This window comes from Notamacropus eugenii, chromosome 5 (assembly GCF_028372415.1).
Source record: "Notamacropus eugenii isolate mMacEug1 chromosome 5, mMacEug1.pri_v2, whole genome shotgun sequence".
NCBI classification, from domain to species: Eukaryota; Metazoa; Chordata; class Mammalia; order Diprotodontia; family Macropodidae; genus Notamacropus; species Notamacropus eugenii.
This window is the reverse complement of record NC_092876.1, coordinates 8226606-8249522: the sequence shown is the minus strand read 5'-3', so window position 1 is coordinate 8249522 and position 22917 is coordinate 8226606. Positions and strand designations below refer to the sequence as shown.

The 22917-nt window shown below is 43.0% G+C and overlaps 1 protein-coding gene, 1 long non-coding RNA gene and 1 other non-coding gene across 4 annotated transcripts in view; 1 reads left to right on the top strand and 2 right to left on the bottom strand.

Moving 5' to 3' along the window:
- The window catches only part of LOC140503257 (uncharacterized), a 25411-nt gene extending 18861 nt beyond the window's left edge, over positions 1-6550 (top strand). The window contains exon 6 of one of the 2 annotated variants that reach the window (XR_011966758.1): positions 5501-6550. The gene's annotated coding sequence lies outside the window, so the exon portion shown is untranslated. Of the gene's footprint in view, positions 1-4743 lie in introns of both variants that reach the window. The other variant, XR_011966757.1, reaches the window with a different exon arrangement.
- LOC140509410 (U6atac minor spliceosomal RNA) lies at positions 154-278 on the bottom strand. The gene has a single exon (XR_011968734.1). It is a non-coding gene; the product is annotated as a U6atac minor spliceosomal RNA (small nuclear RNA).
- Positions 5212-22917, bottom strand: LOC140503258 (uncharacterized). Its single transcript, XR_011966759.1, has 4 exons — positions 21651-22917; positions 17732-17810; positions 8856-16528; positions 5212-5308 (listed from the first exon to the last, which is right to left on the bottom strand). It is a non-coding gene; the product is annotated as an uncharacterized lncRNA (long non-coding RNA).

Sequence of the window (22917 nt, the reverse complement as noted above, 5' to 3'; positions counted from 1 at the left end):
AAATAAAATATAAAAAACAACAAATAGCTTGAAAATTAAAAATGAATATGACCTGAATATTAATGGTGAAAATTAGTGGAGAGGTCTTCTTGATTTTCAAAATATTAGTATCAAAATTTTCCAACTCACCTATTTCCAACTTTCTATTATTTCAGAATATGGTTAGATGCCACAGATTAGATGGCAATACCTTAACCATATATGTGTTGTAAAGGCCACTAGGACCTCTTCCGTCCTTATCAAGGGCAGTGCTAACCTTCTCTCCTTTCATGCAACACAGCAACAAAAAAGTATTAAAGCCTTAATCTGAACTTAAATGAGTTCCTTTGGCCATCCATGCATCTTAGCAGGGCTTTTTCTTAGTCACCTCTTGAATAGATTTCACTCACCAGGCCTTCCTTTAGACAGCTTCACCTCTTTGGAGATCTTCTCTATCTCCTATTTAGAAAGCTATACTAGCACCTCACAATTACATAGTTCTTAAAGGCTTATAAAGCACCTTCCATAGATTCTCTTTTAATCCTGTAAACAATCTTTAGATAGATACTATTATTATACCCATGTTACAGATTAGGAAAATGTGTTACATATCTTCAGTTTTGATTTTTGGTTTAGGTATCTTACCCAGGAGGTAGCTTCTCCAGGTTCCTGGCTTTCCTATTAGCAGCAGGTTAAAAATGACCATTTTCCCCAAGCTTTTGAGTCTTCCTTAATTACACTGTTTGTGGACTAAGTTAGGGAAGATTTCATCTTGAAACACTGATAAAGACCCAAACTCCAGGTTATTCTAACACAGTATTCACTGTTTTTGCACATACTTAATAAATTCTCCATTTAGAACCATAAAAGAGAGAAGGTTGTCACCCATATCACTCAAGGAGAAATTCCCAGAAGTCTCTAGTGTAATAACCTGGGAATAGGGACATAATTGAAAAACTTGTACTTTTTGGCTGCTTCCAGGAGTCTTTTTATCTCCTTCCAGGGAGGTTCTCTCCAAGAAGAACCTGGAACTTCTGGGAGTCTAAAAGATAATGATCAAAACATCAAGTAATGATTATTTACCAGTTAGAAGAATCTTTTGAAAATGGGCTTGAGACTAGAAGAAAGTAAGTCTTTAAGATTGAGATCACCAAGGATTTTTATGCAAGAGTTGACTTGGTCAGTGGAAGGTTGCCCCTCCTTAAAGAGATAGGAGAGAGATTAGAACCTTCTTACCCCTTCCTGTGCACACTGGCTACACTGATAAACTGGGGAGGAAATATACTGTACTACTGTGTCCCCTTATTTTCCTCTTCCAGGAGATTGAGCAGTTTCATTTTTGAAAGGAAAAGAGTCTGCAACTCCCTAATCCTGGGAATTGTATCCATAAAAGGACTTTCTGCATAAGAAAGAGCTTCTGGCTCAGGACCATTTAGCATGGTGTGCTCACATCAGAAAGGGTGCTGTGCTCTATGAGCAAAGCAGAATTGATATAGCACAAAGTAAATGTAGAATGTGCAGATTTGGAGTCTTCACTCCAAATAGTCACACGGACTATCTGTGCCCAACCTGTGGTAGAGCATTCTGAGCTCATATTGATCTGATCAGCCACAGTCAGACACACTGAAACTTCACTCTGTCATGGTGATGTCATTTTGGTCCTCTGAGAATGAAGGACAACAACCAATCAACCAACCTCTGTGACATTAACTGTTCATGTAGGTGGACTCCTCCATATACTTACATGAAGATAAAAATTTTTCCTCCTTTTTTGTGACCAGGTTGCTTTCCTGAAATCCACTACTTCCATTATTTCTGTGGATAAGATGGGAGATAGAGAGGGGGGGAGAGAGAGAGAGAGAGAGAGAGAGAGAGAGAGAGAGAGAGAGAGAGAGAGAGAGAGAGAGAGGGAGGCCTCTACAAGCATAGTTCATTACTCCCACCTGTCTTGCCCCCCACTCCCTGGGCCCGGTTCTTGAACATGTGTTAACCAGACCCGGGGCAACTGCAGTTCATACTCCCTGGGAGTTACCCTGGAACTTCCTGCCAATATAGCTACCAAGATAGGAGGCAGATTGCAGTCGGAGGAGAAAAGGCATAAGGGCAGGCAGTCTTTTTCCCCTACCTCCATTTTTGAACCTGTCCATAGTTCAGGAATGTAGAAGGAGAGAAAGAAAATTTTTACCAAACACTTATTGAGGGGAAAAAGTTCTCCCTTCCTTTTTTCTTGTCTATCTCTACACGCCCCAGAACCTGGACACAATTTGGGAATGAAGAGAAAAAGAAAAGTTGTACCAATAACTTTTTCTTTCCAACAGTTTCTAAACCATTTATTTTCAAACCCTCTGTTCATGCTTTCAGCTATGACCTCAAAATAACAAGAAAGCTCATGAATCTTTCCAGTGTTCTTTCTAGCTATAGACCTTAGATGGTTTTTTTTTTTTCCTGGCTAGCTGCATTTGAAATCTTACAAGGCAGCAGACTCAGACATTTAGACCACACAAACAGAGCATATTAACACGACAAATTCAGTCAGTGTGCACAAGTAATGATGAGGGAGAGGGGAAAGGCCAAAAGCTTGGAAAGGCTTCTTAGAAATCTCCTTCACAAATGACTTTTCTTAGTCCTCTAGACTGAGACCAGACTGTATTACAGAAAAATGTGAGGTGCCTCCTTTTTAAGCCTTGCAAGCTGAATTTGTTCCACTTCTGCGGGAAGCAGCCTAGTGGGGAGTCCTGTGGGATGGGAGGAAGGAACTGTCCTGTAATGCTGTAAGCCTAAAGAAGTTCTCTCTGTAGCTACTCACCTTGTCACATAGTGTCTTATAGAGAGAGAAAAAATGAGCTCAGGGAGTTCATCGCAGAGTTCCAGAACAGAGCATCCTCTATCTAGAGGGAATTTGCCCATGACCATTTCCATCAAGTCTTCTTAGGTACTCAATTGAGGGACCCCAGCTAAGGGAAGAGAAAGGATTACCTTGGGTTGGAGGGAGTCAGAATCAGACACTGCCCCACATTGGGCTCCAAAAATGTTGGGGTGTCAAGATATGTTGCCGGATTGTCTCAAAAAAATTCATGGACTCAGGACCATCTCCAAACCAAGCAAAGGCATTTGTTGAGGATTAGGTTCTCTCAGGCAGACTAGGTTCCTTGAAGAAATTAGCAGTTTAGCAAAGCAAGACAGGGATTTTTATGGAGCAAATGATGTCATTAGAATAACAAAATATATGAATTTAAAAACACAAGAGGGATTTACTAATATGAGGAGAGTCCTAACCTTAGTGAAATTGTGCATGTGGTTACCCATAACGCATACAGAAAAGCCCACCTCGGGGTATTAATGTATAATAACGATACAATAAGTCTCTCTATGAAAGTTCAGCTAAAGGACAGTCTCTGTTATTACTGCTCTGGTGCCTACTTGGGGAGAGTCCCTTGTGTGATTTAGTGGCCAGCATTCTGTTGGTGCTGCTATCTTATTGGATAGCTATTTCAGTCTTGTCTAAAACTAGATGGATGTGGTTGAGCTGTTCTAGTGAGGCATAGGAGGAAGTTGGCGTATTGGGTGTATTGGGTCTCGGGGCAGCGGCTAGACTCCATCACAAACAGTTCTGTATACACAAAATCTGTAAAATATAAATGAGAAATGATTGCAGAGGGAAATCACTAATAGTGATGGCCACAAGGAAAGGCCTCTTGCAGAAGGGGGGATATGAGCTGAATCTTCAAGGAAGCCAAGAGGTAGAGGTGAGGAGGGAAATCATTCCAAGGATAGGGAATAGTCAGTGCAAAGACATAAAGCTGGATAATGGATTATTGTGTTTAAGGAACTGTGACAAAAGCACAAGGACTAACAGCTGTCTGGTACGCAAGAACTAGATATGATGAAAAACAGTTGCAAATTGAAGCAGGAAGCCACTTCAGACAGGGATTCCATGTAAAATGGGGACAATCATTACAATGCTATTGCAGAGTTGCTGTGAGGTTGTTGTGTGTTTTGTGTCTTTGAAATTGTCATATGAATATGAGCCATTTTTATATACTGTGGGATCCTGAGCAAGGCACTTCATTACTCTGAACCTCTTCAACTCTCTCTTTTTTCTCCCCTGGTGAATAAAAATTGGCACAAAACAACCTTCATCTAGAAGATGGAGGATTAAATGATACAGCATATGTAAATCCATCCCATATACATGTCAGACATTATTAGTAATTAGCAGCAATGGGTAAATGTTGTAGAGAAGCAGAATAAAAGATCTTCTCTCATTCTCCCATTTTGTAGATGACGACACTTGAACCAAGACAGGAAAAGTGGTTTGTCCAAAGTTACAGAGAGAGGAATGAACAAGTTTAGGTTTCCCTTGATCTCTGCTGTCCTCTTCTGAAACTATCCTTTGCTTCTTGCTTTCCCCTTAAACTATTTTAATAGCTCCCATGAATCAAGATCCAGAGTAGCCATTCTTTCCTAATATTTTTCTTATGTTCTCACCTCCTAGTGCTAAATGTGTTTCCTTCTGTGCTCACCTTTCATACCCATCCTTCCCCTTCCACCTCTTTGTTTGCTTCCATACTTTCTTTCATCCCTTCCAGTTCTGCCCTTTGTCCCTGAGTGTAAGAACATAAAAAGATAGATCAAAGAGTGATCAAATACCGTGTGTTCCCTATATGAGTACACCATTCTCGGTTGTATTACATGATCCTCAGTTTCTATTTTCCTAGCTCAGGGAATTGGAGACATTAATACTCTATATTTGTCCCTTTTTAGACCTTGAAACCAAGTCTGAAACTACAGAGACACTTCTACTTTCTAGGGGAAAAGTTGTTGAAAGGAAAATTCTTTGCTCTGGCTTTCACTCTGATTAGTGAAGCAAAACTGAAGACAAAGATAATTAAAAGGAGATTATTAAAAAGTGTGTAAAGGCAGCAGCATGTTGAGAGGCTGATCGCTGGAGATCAACAATCATTTTAAGAAAAAGCCAGCTTTTATTGGTAACTTTCATAAAGAGATAAAGACAATTTTTGTAATGAGTTAGACAACTGGGATAGGTCCATGTCAATCAAAAGAGATGGGCCACTGCATCTCCGTTCCTCCCCAGGTTAGCAGGTACATGACAACAGCCAGGTACAAACAGGAATGAGGTGACTTGGTATGTGATGGATAACAAATAATATAAGCTGCAGATTGGGTGATGACTCTCCCAACACTGATTGACAAGCAGATCTAGGAACAACGGGTCACTGAGTCAGCATAACTTTCAGTAGAATCATCCAAGGAGATGATTAGTAGAGAGTCACGGAGGGGCTGATATTTGCTGCTCCATTTTTAGTGACTATGAGAGACAGAAAAATAGGCAGCACTGAAACAAAAGAATGAATTGAAAAAATATATCTAAACATCAGAAATGTTATAAATGCAAATAATGTGGAAACACCTGCAATGGCAACTCAAACATTATTGTACATCCGAGGATTCATACTGGAGAGAAGCCTTGTAAATATAAGGAATGTGTGAATGTCTTTAGTTACAGATCACAGCTTGTTAAGCACCAGAAGATTCATGCCAGAGAGAAGCCCCTTAATTGTGATAAATGTGGGAAAACCTTCTGTGACAGCAAACGTCTCATTAAACATCACAGAAACCATATTGGAGAAAAGAATCATAATTGCAGTGGATGTGGGAAACCCTTCACTGAAGTTTCAGACCTTACTCACCACCAGAAGATTCATATAGGAAAAGGTTTATAAATGTAAGGAACGTGAGACAGCCTCCATCTTGGCTCACAACAAATGCAACAAGAGTTGATTCATACTGGAGTTTCTGTTCAATAGTTTCAGTTGTGTCCAACTGTTTGTGACCTTATTTGGGGGTTTTCTTGGCAAAAATACGGGAGAGTTTTTTGTTTCCTTCTCCAGATAATTTTACAGATGAGGAAACTGAGGCAAACAGAGTGAAGTGACTTACCCAGAGTCACACAGCTAGCTAGAATAAGTGTTTGAGGCCAGATTTGAACTCGGGAAGATGAGTCTTCCTGGCTGCAAGCCTGGTGCTGTATCCACTGTACCACCCCTCAAACTGAAGAAAAACCTTACAAATGTAAAGAATGTGGCAAAACATTCACTCAGTATTCAAGTTATATCGACACTAAAAGATTCATACTGGCAAGAAGTCTTACAAATGTAATCATTGTGGGAAAGATTCAAGTGCAGATTATCCCTTATTGGACATTGGAGGATTAATACTGGAGAAAAGCCTTAAAATTGAAATGATTTGGTATTGTGTTTAGATAATTTTCAGTCTTTCAACAAACAAAAATTCAGAGTATCCACACATGGGGATACATGGGAATAATATAAAAAGGTTCCTTTATGTACAATACAACCTTATTCAACATCTAATAATTCTTATTTCTGAAATAATTGACTATAACTCTTTGCATTAAATGTGTTGTATAAAGGATGTAATATTTTCTTGTCACTTACATAACTTTTTATTTGTTTAATGGGGGAATTTAAACCATTAATGTGTATTGTTATAAGTAATAAATTTGATTTATCTTTTAAAATTTTCCTCATGTTGCCTGGATGGAGTGAAATCTTTCTGTGCGTGTGTGTGTGTGTGTGTGTGTGTGTGTGTGTGTGTGTGTTTTAAACCAAACTTGGAGTGCTAAACTAGGAATTTGAGGACCTGAGTTAAAATACCAGCTCATATTCATATCTTTAACGGGGATAAGGTAGAACCTTTCCAATAAGATCAGAGGTGAAGCAAGGATGCTAATTATCACCACTATTATTGAATATTGTACTAGAAATGCTAGCTATAGTGATGAGAAGAAAATGAAATTGAAATAATTTGGGTAGGCAATGAGAAAACAAAATTATCACTCTTTGCAGCTAATATGATGGTACACTTAAAGAATCCTAGAGAATCAACTTAAAAACCAGTGGAAATAATTAACAACTTCCAAAAAGTTTCAGGACACAAAAAATAAATATATCTATAAATCATTATTTATGTATATTACCAACAAAGTCCAGAAGCAAAAGACAGAAAGAGAATTTCATTTAAAATAACTGTAAACAGTATAAGATACTTGGGTGTCTACTTACCAAGACAAACCTAGGAACTATATAAACAGAATCAGAAAACACTTTTCACACAAATAAAGTCAGATCTGAACAACTGGAAAAAAATTAATCCCTCATGGGTAAGCTGAGCCAATATAATAGAAATGACAATTCTACCTAAATTAATTCACTTGTTCAGTGTTGTACCAATCAAGCTACCAAAAATTGATTCACAGAGATAGAAAAATAACAAAATTTATCTGGAAGAACAAAAGGTCAAGATATCAAGGTATCAAGGGAATTAATGGGAAAAAAAAACACTTTGAAGGAAGATGACCTAGCCATACCAGATCTCAAATTGTATTATAAAAAAATTGTATCATCAAAAGAATCTGGTAAAGACAGAGTAGTGGATTAGGGAAATAGATTGGGTACACAATACACAGTAGGTAACAACCATAGTAATCTAGTGTTTTATAAATACTTGGATCTCTGAAGCCTTTGGGGCAAAAACTGCTGGGCAAACTGGAAAGTAGTTAGGCATAAACCAAAATAAGGTCAAAATGCATACGTGATACAGACATACAGGGTTATACAATAAGCAAATTAGGGGAATATGGAATAATTTACCTGTCAACCTATGGATAAGGAAAGAATTTATGACCAAACAAGAGATAAAGAGTATTACAGCAAGTAATGTGGACAATTTTGGTTACATTAAATTAAAAGGTTTTGCTCAAACAAAACCAATGCAGCCAAGATTAGAAGGAATGCGGAAAATGGGGGGAAATTTTTACACCAGCTTTCTCTGATAAAGGCCTTATTTCTCAACTATATAGAGAATTGAGTGAAATTTATAAGAATACAAGTCCTTCCCCAATTGATAATTGGTCAAAGGATATACACAGGCAGTTTTCAGATGAAGAAATCAAAGCTGTCTATAGTCACATGAAAAAATGCTCTAAATCACCATTGCTTAGAGATATGCAAATTAAAACAGCACTGAGACACCATCTCACATCTATCAGATTGGCTAATACGACAGAAAAGGAAAATGATAAATGTTGGAGGGGATGTGGGAAAACTGAGACACTAATGCACTGTTGGTGGAGTTTTGAATTGATTTAACCATTCTGGAGAGTAATTTGAAACTATGCCCAAAGGATCATAAAACTTTATAACTATACCCTTTGATTCCATAATACCACTACTAGGTCTGTATCCCAAAGAGATTTAAAAAGAAAAGGGCCCATTTGTAGAAAAATATTTATGGCAGCTCTTTTTGTGGTGCAAAGAATTGGAAGTTGAGGTAAGATTCCAAGTGAAGCCCAGGGAGGGAGAGCTAGCGTAGGAAGCCCGGGACACAGCACAATAGTACATTACAATTATATACCACAGCTTGTTCAACCTTGTGCAAATCCCGAAGAAGCAGGTTTCGAAGCTCAGCTTTGGTATCAAGTACAGCTTGTCTTATCAAACTACAAGCACATTGTAACATGCAAGGAAGAAAAAGGCACAGGAGCAGGAAGAAAGCTATAGGTCCCAGAAATGCGGTAAGCCACTGGAAATTTACAAGGCTGTCAAGCCAATGAACCAAGTCCGTGGCTTCCTTTGCTCTCTCTTCTTCATATTTCTTTGAGACATTATGCATTTCCTTCAGAAAAAGGGAGAGTTGCAGTATATCACTAGATGCATTCTCTGCAAGCATCACCCCTTGAAGACTTTGTCACACCTTTTGCCAGTTCCCTGGAAATAATGTCTCATTAGTCCCATTCACTTGCAAGGGAGTAACACAGAGGGGTACATACTTACAGTGGCATTGAAGCTGCAGATAAAGCTGGATAAGTTGCAGTTCATCTCCTATCCATTGCACTGTCTGTTCTAGTGCGGCTAAGGAATGCTGAAAATGTATATTAATTGATGTGTTGCCCAGGCACCCATCTCTGTCTTCATGAAAGTCTGGAGAGTTGACGCAAGGAGCTCTGTTTTTTCTTGTAACTCAAATATCTGAAATTCTTCATATGCCTCTATAGCAAGGTTAACAATGCCTAACACTTCTCCAAGACCAAAATCTCGTCGGGTGCATAGGAGGGGTGTTTCTGGGGGCCCCTTTGCAATTTTTTGCCAAAGTTCATCAGTGGGTGTAAGTGCAAATGGCTCTGCCTTTACAGGTATCAGTTGATACGGGGCCCGTCTTACCAAAAATACAAGGAACTCACTATGATTTCCTCTAAGGGTGTCGGTAAGAATAGGGGTATGGCAGGAGATGTTATAACGAGGGAGGCGGGCTTGCATTGATAATGGCTCAATGGTGGTGTTGCCAGGCTTACAAAGGAGGAAGACCTCATCAGCTGGCGTATGCACTTCTGCAGTGAACATGTAACACAGTTGGTCACGATTGTTAGTGGGATGAGTGTGGCAGGTAGAGTTCATGTTCCCAAAAACGCTTTGCCAAGTGGTAAATGTGAAATCGCAGCACTGGGATTGTCCTATAAAGCAAGCGTAAATAGCTAGGGACACATTGGTGGGGCAGAAAGGCAGTCCTACCTTCCACAGTTCTGCATGAAGTACCCCATATGGTAGAGCCACCGGTGCAGGGGCAGGGATCTGGACATAGTCTACATATTTCTGCATAGTGTCCCAAAATTGGATTGTCAGGTTACCTGCAAGTTGGGATCCTTTCCGAAGCACGCCGGTGAAACAGGCCTGAAGAGGTGCCCACACACCAGCATTTCCTTGATGGCACAATGGGGGGGCTCAAGGATGGCTGACATTTGTATTCAAATACATATGAGTCATATTATGCGGGATAGCAAGTATTGTCAAATTAAGCTGAGTAGTATGGTTCCCAAGGTCCTGGGTGTGATGGGGATGGGTTGTAATGTTATATGGGAGAAACTGTAAGCAATAGTTTGAGAGATTAGTATGGGCCGAGATGTTAAACATAGTGAGACAGATGGGTTGTGTAATGGCCACAACGGAGAGAGGTCTCGAAAGGACTCTCTCACTCGATTGTCCTGGCCTGTGGTCGTGGGGTGTCCCGAGCTTCCCATGCTAGCTCTCCCTCCCTGGGCTTCGCTTGGAATCTTACCTCAAGATCTAGATCTCTGTTGGCCTTCGGACATCTCTGGCCCCTCTGGTGGGGGAGGGGAATAACTAGACAGAACACCCGAGTTGGCAGCTGCACACTCTTTAATGGTTACATCACTCCCCCTATCCCCCAATGCACCCAGCATATATTTGGGCATCCGAGCTCCTCCCATGTTCCTCCCCGTAGGCGGAGCCTATCCTGTTACTGAGGCGTTCCCAGTACCACGCAGCTTACTAGACCAGCTAGTGCCACGTAAGCAGGTTAGCACCTCCAGGTGTCTCAACTCTCCATACAGGAGGGCACAGTCCAGAGCTGGGCCCCAACATCTCCCCCTTTTTGTTTTATACAGGGGTTATCTCTTGGGTTATAGGGATCTTGGGGGTTTGCATAAGGTTTTGAAACTCAGCTTTGGTATCGAGTACAGCTTGTCTTATCAAGCTATAAGTACATTGTAACATGCAAGGAAGAAAAAGGCACAGGAGCAGGAAAAAGGCTATAGGTCCTAATAATGCGGTAAGCCACTGGAAGTTTACTAGGCTGTCAAGCCAACGAACCAAGTCCGTGGCTTCCCTTGTTCTCCTTAATATTTCTTTGAGACATTATGCATTTCTTATAGTGGCATTGAAGCTGCAGATAAAGCTGGGTAAGTTGCAGTTCATCTCCTATGTTTGAAGAAGGTTGTGCAGCATGGTTGCATAGTAGGAGTATTGCGAGAAAGATCAGGAGCACCATTATGTTGTAGATGGCTAAAGGCCTGACAAAGTTTCTGTAACTTTCTTTGTTGCCTCTATCGTGCCCCCTGTGACTTCTTCATCGTGAATGCTGTCTTCCAACACTCAAATACGTTTCACTGGAACCCACACTTCTTTGTTGTCATCTGTTAAAACACAAACATATCTTTTTCCCCAAGTTAATACTATATGAGGACCAAACCATTGTTTATTCTCATCATGCCACATCACGTTATGGGCTTTGGCATTCAATGCATTTGCTGTAACTGACTCGGTCTTAATAGACTCAGTCTTTGCAGGAGATGTTAAAAATTTCATTGTGGCTGATAAGCCATCATCATCAAATTTCAAATAATTTAGTGTGTAAACAGCCAATTGTAATTTGTCATCAACTCCTGGTCCAGCTCCCCTTTTTTGTTTCTTGCAAATAAGTTTTCAAGGAGTGATTTGCCCACTCTACTATATCTTGACCTGTAAGATTATGGGGGATTCCAGTAACATGTGATATAGAGAATTCTGCAATGAACTGTTGAATGGCTTTGCTAGTATAAGCTGGACCATTGTCTGTTTTAATACTTCTTGGCACACCATGATGGGCAAAGCAATGTAAGAGGTGTGCTCTGACATCCTTGACAGCCTCTCCACACCTCACTGACATCCTTCCACAACACCTATTGTTGCTGGGGTGCAATCTACTTTTTACTAATAATTCTGATATCATTACGGCCCCAAAATGAAAAGAATGTTTGTGAAGGAGTAAGGTTGTCATAATCTAAGGTTAAGTTGTTCATTATATACACAGCCTGTGCCAATTGTTCCCAAGGGGACCTACCAAGCATTCTCCCTTTTTGCTTATGAAGGAACAGGTTGAGAGTTTTATTCTTCCTATGTACTATTGCCTGACTCGTAGAGTTATATGGTATTCCTGAAATACGAATGATTTATAAAAAGAAATTCAATATTAGAACTGGAGCCCAAGTACAGGCACTCAAGCACCACACCCTGTCCCCTATAAACAGATGGGACTCAACATATTTTGGGATAAGGGATGAAGGTCTCAACTTCTGAAATTGCTTCCTGCTGAGATTGGACGTAGAGCTGACCCTGCCTCACAGGGTCCCAACATTGGAGGGGTTGTGTCTTTAACCAATATGAGGAACTTGATGATTCAGAGGGTGATAGGTGATGGTCTTGGACAAAGACACCTAGAAAACACAAATCTGGCACAGAGATTAAACAAACAAGAATCAAAAAGGAGTAAGAATAAAATAACTCGAAGTGAGGTAGGTGTGAGAATATTGTCAGATATCCTCACACTCTCTTGACATACTTAGTAACTATCTAGGATAGGAGGGGCTTGGATGATTCCCATTTGTCCCCAACATCCTTATCTGCTTTTTATATATTTTGATCACGCTTTTATTTAGCTTTCCAAATCTCTAGAACTGATCATTCAGACTGCTTCAGTTTCCTTTATATTTCTACCACAGACAAGATAGTGCATAAGTTATTCCTGTTCACTAGCATAGCTGTATTGTCTTAAACAAAAGAGATTTCTAAGTTGAATCTCACAACTGAATAGATGATCATCATTGTTTCATGCGCTTGTTTATCTTTTTCTGATTATATTCACTCTGGAAGAAAAAACTTTAGAAATTAAGTTGTTAATAAGTTCACACATTAATATTAACTTTTGCTTATTAAAACAACAAGATCTGTTCTGCTTTATAGATCATTACATATTAAGTAGCAATACATTATCTTGAAAATGAAAATTTTAATAGGCTTTAGCCTTATTTTGAAAAATATTTCTTCTAAAAATATTCCTTGTTCTTTTTTTAAAACAGTTGAAATTTTATCATAATGTTGAGAGTTACTAAACTTTTTTTAAAAGAAGATTAGGTGAAACCTTTTAAAAAGATAGTTGTCTTTTCACTTTGAAGCAAAAATAAACCTTTTAAAATTAAAATTTATTAAAACTTAGTTGGTATAAGAATGTTCTAAGGAATATAAATTCCCAAAGTATTATAACAAACCAAATTCTTAGGTATTCCAGAATTCCTAGATATCACAAAATGCTTTAATAAAAGTGCATAATAGAATCTCACATTGGTAACAGTAAGAGACTGATTACAAAAAAATTACTGCTTTTAAACAATAGGGACATCTTCAGGTGAGTCTTAAGTCATTTACATAAATTTCTGAACATGTTCCAGTTTCAGATAAAAATAATATTAAGTTTTCCAGTAAGATTACACAAAAGGGCTCATGTTATACTGACTACTTGTAATTGATCATAGAAGTTTGCTATAAAAGGGAAAAAATACGGACATGTGGTATAGCAAATATGATAGGATAAAACATCTTTAACTCTGTTGGAATTCAGATAGGAGTGAAATTTTCCAGTCATGCAGTATCTGTATTATAGCCAGACTCAGGAATAGTCAGGTGGAAAATATTCCTTTATAAAAGCACACAGTGGAGAAACTGACCAAGAGGATCCCATCCTAGATTGAGTCTAGAATTGTTCCCTCAGTGTTTCCTCTCCAGACACAAATTTCACCTGATAATAGTGCAGGATCACAGTCCCTCTGAGTAACTTGTGGCATATTCTTTCAGATACTGATCTAATGCAGACAACTATACCCAAATTCACACTTAAACAAAAATATTTATGGTCCCAAATGCTTTTACCTTAAACAGCAAATTTCACTAATCACAACTTAAAGCCAAATACAGTTATTTGTATTCCCATGGAGTTGCAATAAGCAATGAAGATTAACAGGACTCACATACATATGAGATTTCATTTAAGATCCTTCCTTCTCAAATTTAAAACTTGTCCTCATATAAAAGTCAATTATTAAAAATCTTTTCTATCTATTACAACTATTGAGCAAGCCACATTCATTGTTTATGAATTATGTAAGCCAAACAAATTTCTTTCTTGGGACTGATGACCTTGTCCACATGAAAGAGGCCTTGGCAGTTTTAAAAATAAAAGGAATTGGCATGAATCCCATGCTTGCCAAACCCCAAACATACAGGAGGACTGTTCTGAATGGGCAGAACCAGTCTAAATAAAATTTTTACTCCATTCTTTTCTTTCTATACACAGTAATCAATTAACAATTTTAGGTTTAGCATTAAAACAGCAACTTCAAAACTTAGTTAAGAATCTTACGACTTTTATAAATGATAAACAAATTATTTTAGCTGTAATTTCTTTAACAGGAAAAGGTGAAAATACCTGGTTTTCTAAATGGCAATTACAAAACATTATAAAATAAGGTTAGTAGGACTGATAAAATTTTTAAGTAACATAAATGGCTACACACAATTTTTCCAACATTTTTTAGTTTCAACAAGATTCAGATTACAAATTGCTTTCTCTAATACCATTTCTGAATTACAGAGTAAAATAAAAATCACAATGGTTCTAATTTCTCCTCAAGAAAATTTCATGTCTATGTCTACTCCTTAAAAATGTGTTTGAAAGAGAAAGTTGTAAAACTGCAAGTGGAAGTGAGGGAGACTCTGGAACAAAGTCTAGTGGCGCCTGTCTTCCTCCTTTCCACTTGGAAGTTCACAGCGTTATCTCTGAGGTGTCTTTTTTCATTTTTAGTTTTATGCATATTCTCAATTTGCCTTAATGCCAAATAATACAATAAATTCTGACCTGTCTTAAACATTCATTTAGGAGTGACATGTTTCACTTAAAATATGACCAGAATAACTACCTTTTAGTTGTATCCCATACACAAAAAACTTTTCTCTTTCAGGTGAGGCATGAGATAATTAAAATGCTATTCAACCTGCCTTTGTGATAGGAGGGGAAAAATTTCCCCAATTTCTTCTTGTCTTTCTCTCCACCTTCACAACCTGGCCGGGGTTAGAAAGTAAAGAGAGAAAGAATTTTACCAACTACAACAATAAATTCCAAAACTTTTATGCTTTTCTTAAACTTCATACCCATGTTGTACTCCTAGTGGGCTTTGATTAAAGCTCCTATAAAACTTCACATATTATTGCCTTGTATTTCTTATGTAAAACTGCATTTAGCAGTCATATAAACTAAATAATTATAAGATTAGTTCCTCTCTTTCTCTCTCCCATTCTCCTCCCTGATGCTGCAGCCATCAGAGAGAAGGGATGAGGGGGAGGGAAAGAGATAACATTCTGAATTCCAGCTACAATGGAGCTGGCCATAATAACTCACAAACACACGCACACAGAACATGTAAAGACTGAACACATATACAGACAATAAAAAAATCCAAAAACTGAGAAAAGATTGTCAGAAATCCTCTGCACAAATTAGACCTATGGCTTGATTTCTTTTACTTAGTTCCAAACGTAATTTTAAACTTGTTTGCTCCATATATTTAGCATGAGAGTCTATAATGTCCACCTTAAACAACACATTCTTTCTAAACTCTGATTGCTTCAATTTTTTGCTTATCTTTAGAAGCTCAGTCTCCAAATTATTAATTTTTTCTTTTTCTTTCCACTCTGATAGCTCCTTCTGCAAATCAGGATACATTCTTTCTGGGCTATGCTCTCTTGAGCTCTCTGAAGAGCTTGAAGGAGCGGTCTGTGTCAAAGTGAAAAATTGTCTGACTTGTTTATCACAACCTCCCTCTTCTGTTAGAAAAGAATATATAGATAAAAAGTATGTGGTGATATAACTCCAGGACTTTCCTGGTCATAAGCAGTTAACTGCTCTCCCACTATCTGCCATGTGTCAAAGGCATGCAAGCACTGCCTTTTGCTCGGGCTTGATCAAGGGGATACTATACTCCTGACCCATGATTGCTTCCCCATCCCAGGAAAGTCCTGGGGCTGTCTAGCTCTTCTCCTCAAAGTGACGAGGCCAAGAGGATTTCCTAGAGTTAGCGGTCCCTCTTCGGGGCGCCGTAATGTCCTGGGCTTCCTACGCTAGCTCTCCCTCCCTGGGCTTTGCTTGGAATCTTACCTCAAGATCTAGATCTCTGTTGGCCTTCGGACATCTCTGGCCCCTCCGGTGGGGGAGGGGAATAACTAGACAGAACACCCGAGTTGGCAGCTGCACACTCTTTAATGGTTATATCACTCCCCGAACTTCCTTATGCCCTGGTTTATATACCGGCCCTAGCTCCTCCCATGTTCCTCCCCATAGGCGGAGCCTATCCTGTTACTGAGGCGTTCCCAGTACCACGCAGCTTACTAGACCAGCTAGCGCCACGTAAGCAGGTTAGCACCTCCAGGTGTCTCAACTCTCCATACAGGAGGGCACAGTCCAGAGCTGGGCCCCAACAGTGGGGATTGTCTCCTACTAGTTTAGATGCATTACCTCGCACCATCAGTCAAGATGGCCCGTTGCTCCATCCCAAGACCTTCAGCGCTGGTGGGTTCTTCAGCAACGCCCAGTATCGTTCACCATGTTCATCTGCTGAGCGTCTCTCTGGGTTAGTGAGGTGGTACCATCTACCATGCACAGCCGCTGTCTGGAGCAGTCCCATCATCAAGAGGGCAAGGAGTAGTTGCTCTGCGTGCAGTCGTCTGCGGCTCTTTCTGGGTACCCGACGTCCTCTGCTTCAGAGCTTCCGTTTCCTTTTCAGCCTCTTGGATCTCAGAGGTCCATCCGGTCGGAACCCAGATACCTCGTTCTGATGACTCTCCATCTGGTTGGATACATAAATGGCCCTGTCCTCTTACAATGACGGTACCAGGGCCTTGCCACTGGCCCTCTGGGGTTTTCCACATTACCCGTGCTCCTGTTAAGCAGGTGTTCGGGGTTTTGTGGATTTTTTGTTGATGTGATGACATTGAGGTCCCTGCGTAATAGCATAAAGCTGGGTTTGTAAAATCATCCCTAAATTGTAAGAAGTTATGAGTATATGCTGCTTGTGATATCTGTGCCTGTGTAAGACGTCCCCACACTCCCCCTTTTTGTTTTATGAGGAGTGCCTTTAGGGTGCGGTTGGCACGTTCTACTATTGCTTGGCCAGTAGGGTTATAAGGAATACCAATGACATGTTTAATAGCAAATTCTTGGCAAAATAGTGAAAATGCTTTTGAAGTATAGGCGGGTCCATTGTCAGTTTTTACAGCACTGGGTACCCTGCAGGCTGCAAAACAATATAGGAGATGGGCTGTAACATGACGGACTGCTTCACCGGGCTGAAGGGTTGCAAGTATAAACCCGGAGTAGGTGTCTACAGTGACATGTATGAGGGCGCGGCCAAAGTGGGTAACGTCCATTTGCCAAAAGGCATTGGGCCTGTCCCCACAGGGATTGACTGCTGCATCCCTCAGAGGGAGCACAATCGGTGCAGCGTTTTACTAGTTGCCGTGCCTCCTCTTTCTTAAGGCCATATAGATGTCGCAGGGACCTAGCGGACAGGTGGTATTTGGCATGTGCTTTATGTGCCTTGGTCTGTAGGGGGCATAGCAAGGCATGGTCTACTACATCATTACCTTGGAATATGGGGCCTGTGGTAGAAGTATAAGAGCGGACATGCAAGACATATAAGGGGAAAGGACAAGAAAGAAGAAGCATCTGCACATCAGCTAATAAGGAAGCAATAGCACTAGCACGGGAATTAACAAGGGCGTTAGGGAGATCACGAAGGGCATTAGCACAATATAAGCTGTCAGTTATAAGATTAAAAGGTTCAGAAGGAAACAGTTGAAGAGCTTTAATAATAGCAAAAAGCTCGTTGTTTTGAGCAGAGGTGAAGTTAGTATCATAAACCTGCAGAATCTGTTTTTGTGGAACATAAACAGCAGCCCGTCGAGCCTTAGTGGCATCCGTAAAGACATTTGGGCCTTGCACAGGTGTTGCAGCAATAGAATGCAGAGGAGGACACAGAGAAAGCACTTACCATCCCCGGAGCACAGGAGGAAGTGGGAGGGAAACGGTCTCGCAAGTGGTTAGGATAGCTACCCACTTGGGCGTGGAATCTGTAAAATAGCGAAGACAAGCTTCAGAGGCAGAAATATTCAAAATTGGACAAAAACCAAAAATCTGAATACAGCGATCCATGATATCTACAAGAAAATGTGCAAGCATCTGATATTTATTGGGGAGACTCCTCTTACTTCTCTTGGCATACAGCCATTCTAAGATCCCATGACTTTGATAAAGACAACCAATGTATGTATTATTGTCTAGGACAACTGCATAAATCGGAAAATTAACATTAACTTGCACTATGGAGGCTGCAGATCTCCGTAAAATGTTTTGTACAGCCTCTTTTGCAGCTGGAGTCCACTGTCTGGAGGAGGTAAGTGAGGAGTCACCTTTGAGAATATCATATAAGGGGTACATATCGGAATCAGGAATAGGCACGGTGGATTGCATCCATTGTATAGAGCCTATTAATTTTTGAAAATCATTAAGAGTGGAGCAGTTGTGAAGATCTACTTTAGGGGCTTGGCGGGAGGCTCGACCACCGCTGAGTGTATGCCCAAGACATTGAAAGGGAGCAGTATCCTGAATTTTGTGGGGGGGGCCACTTGAAAACCATGTAAAGTTAAAACACACAGGGTATCCTTACTGAGATCCTCAAGTAGGTCAGGATCCTGAGTGGCCATCAGAATATCATCCATATAATGAAGAATAATTGCTGTAGGGTACTTATTCTGCAAGGGCTGCAAAATTGCCGCAACATAGGCTTGACACATAGTAGGACTACTAGCCATTCCTTGTGGCAGAACTGTGAATTGATACCTACATGAAAGGCTTTGGAAATTAAGGGAGGGAATGGTAAATGCAAATTTCTCTCTATCCTCAGGGTGTAAAGGGATGCTGTAAAAACAATCTTTGATTTCAATGATTTTTATGTGGGAGCCTTGTGGAATGAATGCAGGCGAAGGCAACCCTGTTTGCAGTGGGCCCATAGGGGCCATGCATTTGTTAACAGCCCCGTAAATCCACAAGCATTCTCCAAGTTCCTGCTTTCTTTTTAATTACAAATATAGGAGAGTTATAAGGGCTTGTTGTGGGCTCTATCCTTCCTTGGCTTAATAAGTCTCTAATGATGTCCTGAGCAGCGGTGAGCTTTTCTGCCAATAGGGGCCACTGCTCTACCCATACTGGAGTATGGGTTTTCCATGTTATTGGTGGGCAGCTCACTGTCGCGGTGGCCCCAATTAGTTTTTTGCGAGATGTTCAGGGGTAGTAAGATGTAGATGCATTTGTTCTAATAAATCCCTCCCCCACAGGGCGGAACCCAATCCAAGAATTTGTAAGGGCATAATAAAGCCCTCTTGGCTCTCATATTTCCAAGGTAAATGTCGGCCTGCCCTCTGAGCCGTTTGCTGCCCACTCACACCAAGAATAGGGGTAAGGGAAGGTTGCAGAGGCCAAAATGTGTCCCATTGAGCAGCATTTATAACCGACACGTCGGCCCCAGTGTCAATCATACCCGTGACTGGTTTTCCTTCTATTTCTATAGTTAAGAGGGGGTGAGACCACCCAACCTCTGCACACCAATTAATTTGTGGGGTGGGGCTGTCTTCAATCCAAGGAAGAGATATGCCCCTATCAACTGCCATTACTGGGGTCAATGTGATGGGATAACAGTGAGGATTGGTAAGGTAAATGGTTGCAGCCCCAGTTGGGAGTAATTGAGTATGAGTTATAAAGGGGGCATATCCAGACGGGCCCACAACCAATCGGGGAAAAGGAGCAGGAAGGACATCAATAGGACTTGTAGTCCAAGGCTTGATAACCTCGTCTGCCTCTTTCCCTCCTGTAGTTGGTGACTTAGAACAAATTAGGATCTCAGTTGCTGAAGTGCCCGTTGATAGTCCTGCTGGAACTTGAGTGAGGGTCGAGTTGAGGGAGGAGAGGGGTTCACTCCTTCCTCGTTGGTCACTTCTAGAGGGAAAGCTGTCATTCCGGGGCCCCCACGAGGAGGGCCCCGCTTCCCGTTTCCCGACCGGGAATTATTTTTTCTCTGCCTACAGAACTTGGCTATATGACCAACTTTCCCACAGCAGAAACAGGTAGGTCGAGGGGGTGAATTCTTTTTTGAAGCTCTACATTGGGATTTAAAGTGGCCTAACTTCCCGCAATTAAAGCAGCCTCCAGATCCTCCATTGTCCTGCATCTGGTGGATTCCTTGGACAATTGCCATTGCTTGCTGTTGTAATCCTTCCGATAGTCCTTGGATAATAGCCTTAGCCTGTTCCTGCAACCCTTGAGAAAGCCCTTGGGACATAGCTACTGCCATAGCTTGAAGATTTTTGTCCTGTGGAGGGGTATCTAATAAGCGTTCCACAATCTCTTCTAAAGTGGGAGTGGGGCCTAACCCAGTAAGTGCCTGCTGATACTCTGGCTGTAATCCTTCCTTAACCAGTTGGGGAATAATAAGACTCACCCCTCGAGAATGCCCTATAACCCTCTGCACTACCAGTTGCACTCTACTTATAAAATCAGTGGAATTCTCTGTAGGGCGCTGTTTTAGTCCCACTAATTTCTCGTGCTCAGCTCCCTGAGCCTCAATTTTCCCAAAAGCTCGAAGATGACACTCTTGAACGGCTGCAAAGACATCTGGGTCATATTTAATTTGGGAAGTAAGGGATTTCCATTTACCAGTCCCGTAATCATCTCGACCCCTGCCTCTGGGTTGGTACCTTTTCTCCCCTCAACATAGGATTCTACCTCTCGTTTAACAAGTGCAGAAAGAGCAACCGCCTGGCCAGGTGAAAGAATTGCACCCGCAACCTCTCTCCAATCATAAGGTGTCCAAGGCCAAGTGGTCGATCCAGTGGACAAGAGATGTTTGACATAGGGGGAAGAGACGGCTTCCTTGAGCTCCTTCAATAGTTTGTAAGGGACCGGTTTATATGGTTTACTTCGGTCCTCTTCATCATCGTCAGCAAAGACAGGGATAAAGGAGCCAGGATGCCGGTTCCATGTCTCCCAATCTATCTCCTCTCCCTCCTCTAAAGCAGCCTTTAGACTCTGAGTGAGCATGCTTTTTGAGCGGGATTCGTGGGTACCTTTGGAGACCCCACGGCTATAGCTGCGAAGGCTGCGCAGGGATCTCCGTCAGAATCCTCGCCTCCCCCTCCAAGGTAGCGTCCCCGTGTCCAGGGCGGGTGGGCTGCGCGGCAGGCCTCTCTCCACCCCCTGATCTCTTTGGGGGCTGCGCAGCCAGTAAGGCTGGAGCACCTCCCCCTTCTCCGGCGGTACTCCGCCCCCGGACTGAGTCTTTGTTCTCCTTCGGCCCAGCGCCTCTTAACTCTTCCCGGGGGTAAACAGGGGGCGCAGCACCGTCATGGTCCGAAGTTTCCCCCAAGGAATCTCCCCCCTGGGAGCCGCTGTGCTCGGTGAGCAGAGGACCTTGCGGCTCCGCAGCAACAGCTCTATCAGGGAGTAGAAGGCGAAGTCATGGCGGGTCAGAGTGCCGGACTGGTCTCCCGTAAGAGGCCATCTGCCCCCCGACCACAGCCCAGTCAGCCTGGGTTAGGCCGGAGTGTTCCAGCCACGGGGAAATCTCCCAGATCTTCTCTACAAAGCCCCGGCATTGCCTTATGTGGGGTTTAACGTGCTGCCGCTTACACCACGTGCACAACTGGCACGCGAGCGCCGCCTTCTGCTCGGGCTTGACCAAGGGGGTACCACACCCCTGACCCAGGACTGCTTCCCGTCCCAGGAGAGGCCTGGGGCTGCCTGGCCCTTCTCCTCAAGGTGAGGAGGCCAAGCGGCTGTCCTAGCGCTAGCGGGCCCTGTTTGGGCGCCAAGTGCCCGGGGCTTAGCTCCCCCTCCCTGGGCTTCGCTTGGAATCTTACCTCAAGATTCAGTGAACTGGCCCTTTTAATAAAAAAAGAACAGAACCGCGCTGGCAGGGGAAGCCGGCGGGGCCGCGGCCACGACGGAACCAAAGGAGTTACCGCCGGGCCGGGGTACGCAGCGATTGGTTGTCGGCCGCGCGCATGCTCGCTCAGCTCCCGGAGTATGCGCACAAGTCTTTCCAGGCCTCAGAACTGCATTTCCCAGAAGGCCTAGGGAAGACCGGCGGTTCCGTGTTGTCATAGAAACGCAGGAAGCCCTCCCGAAGCGCCTGCGCACCAGCGGCTGCGCGCCTCCGTTACCGCTGCCTTTGTCCCGGCTGGGTCGCTCACCTGCCCGCCGCCCTCACGGAGCCGGCGGGGCAGTCTGGGGCCTGGGGCTGGAAAGGCCTTTCCCAGGGACGCCGGCGGAGGAGCCTGCGCCTCCTGCGAGGGCCCGGGCCCGGCCCGCGCCTCTCAGAGCGCCCCGCATCCAGGCCCCTCCCCTGTGATCCCGGGACGCCGCCTCTCCCTGCTCTGTGGCGTCTGGTACCGGCCGCAGACGTGCCCACCCCGCCTGCCTCCCGGGTGCCCCGCGGGGTGCAGCCGCGCTGAGGCTCCCTCCCGCCTCGTCCCCACGCTCCTCCGGGGCCGCAGCCGCCTCTCCGTTCCGTTGTCTTTGTCCCCCCCACCCCACCCCCGCCGCAGCAGCTGACGCTGGGTCCCGTTGCCCCCCTGGGCTGCCAGGGCACCGCTCTGCCCGGTTCTCCCTGCCTTCCGAGTGCCAGGACCACCGGCTCTGCCTGTGTGCGGAGCCCCGGCCCAGGACCTCTCCTTTTTCTGCTTTATACCGTTAGATCATCAGGGTCCCCAGACTGTAAGATCCAGCCCGACCCTGCCTCCTGAGTGACAGACGGCCTCGAAGACATCTCCGATAGAACATCTCCAGAACAGAACTCACTAACCTTCCTTGGAACTTCCCATCCCCGCTGAGCCTGGCACCGTCCGTGCCCCCCCTCTCAGTGTCCTTATCCCTCACATCTCTTGTGCACGTGCCACTCACATTGTCGCCAGCCTTGTTCCGGGCCCCTTTTCACCTCTCCAGGACCAGAACAATAGACTCCTAATGGGTCTCCTGCTTCTTCCACTCAGCCACCAGTGATTGTTTCCCCTAACACTTGGGTCTGACCGTGTCACCCTCCAGTCTCCCTGATCCAGTGACTTCTTGTGGCTCCCTGTGACTTCCCAGATCAAAGATAAAGGCATCTCTTTGGCCTTGAAGGATCTT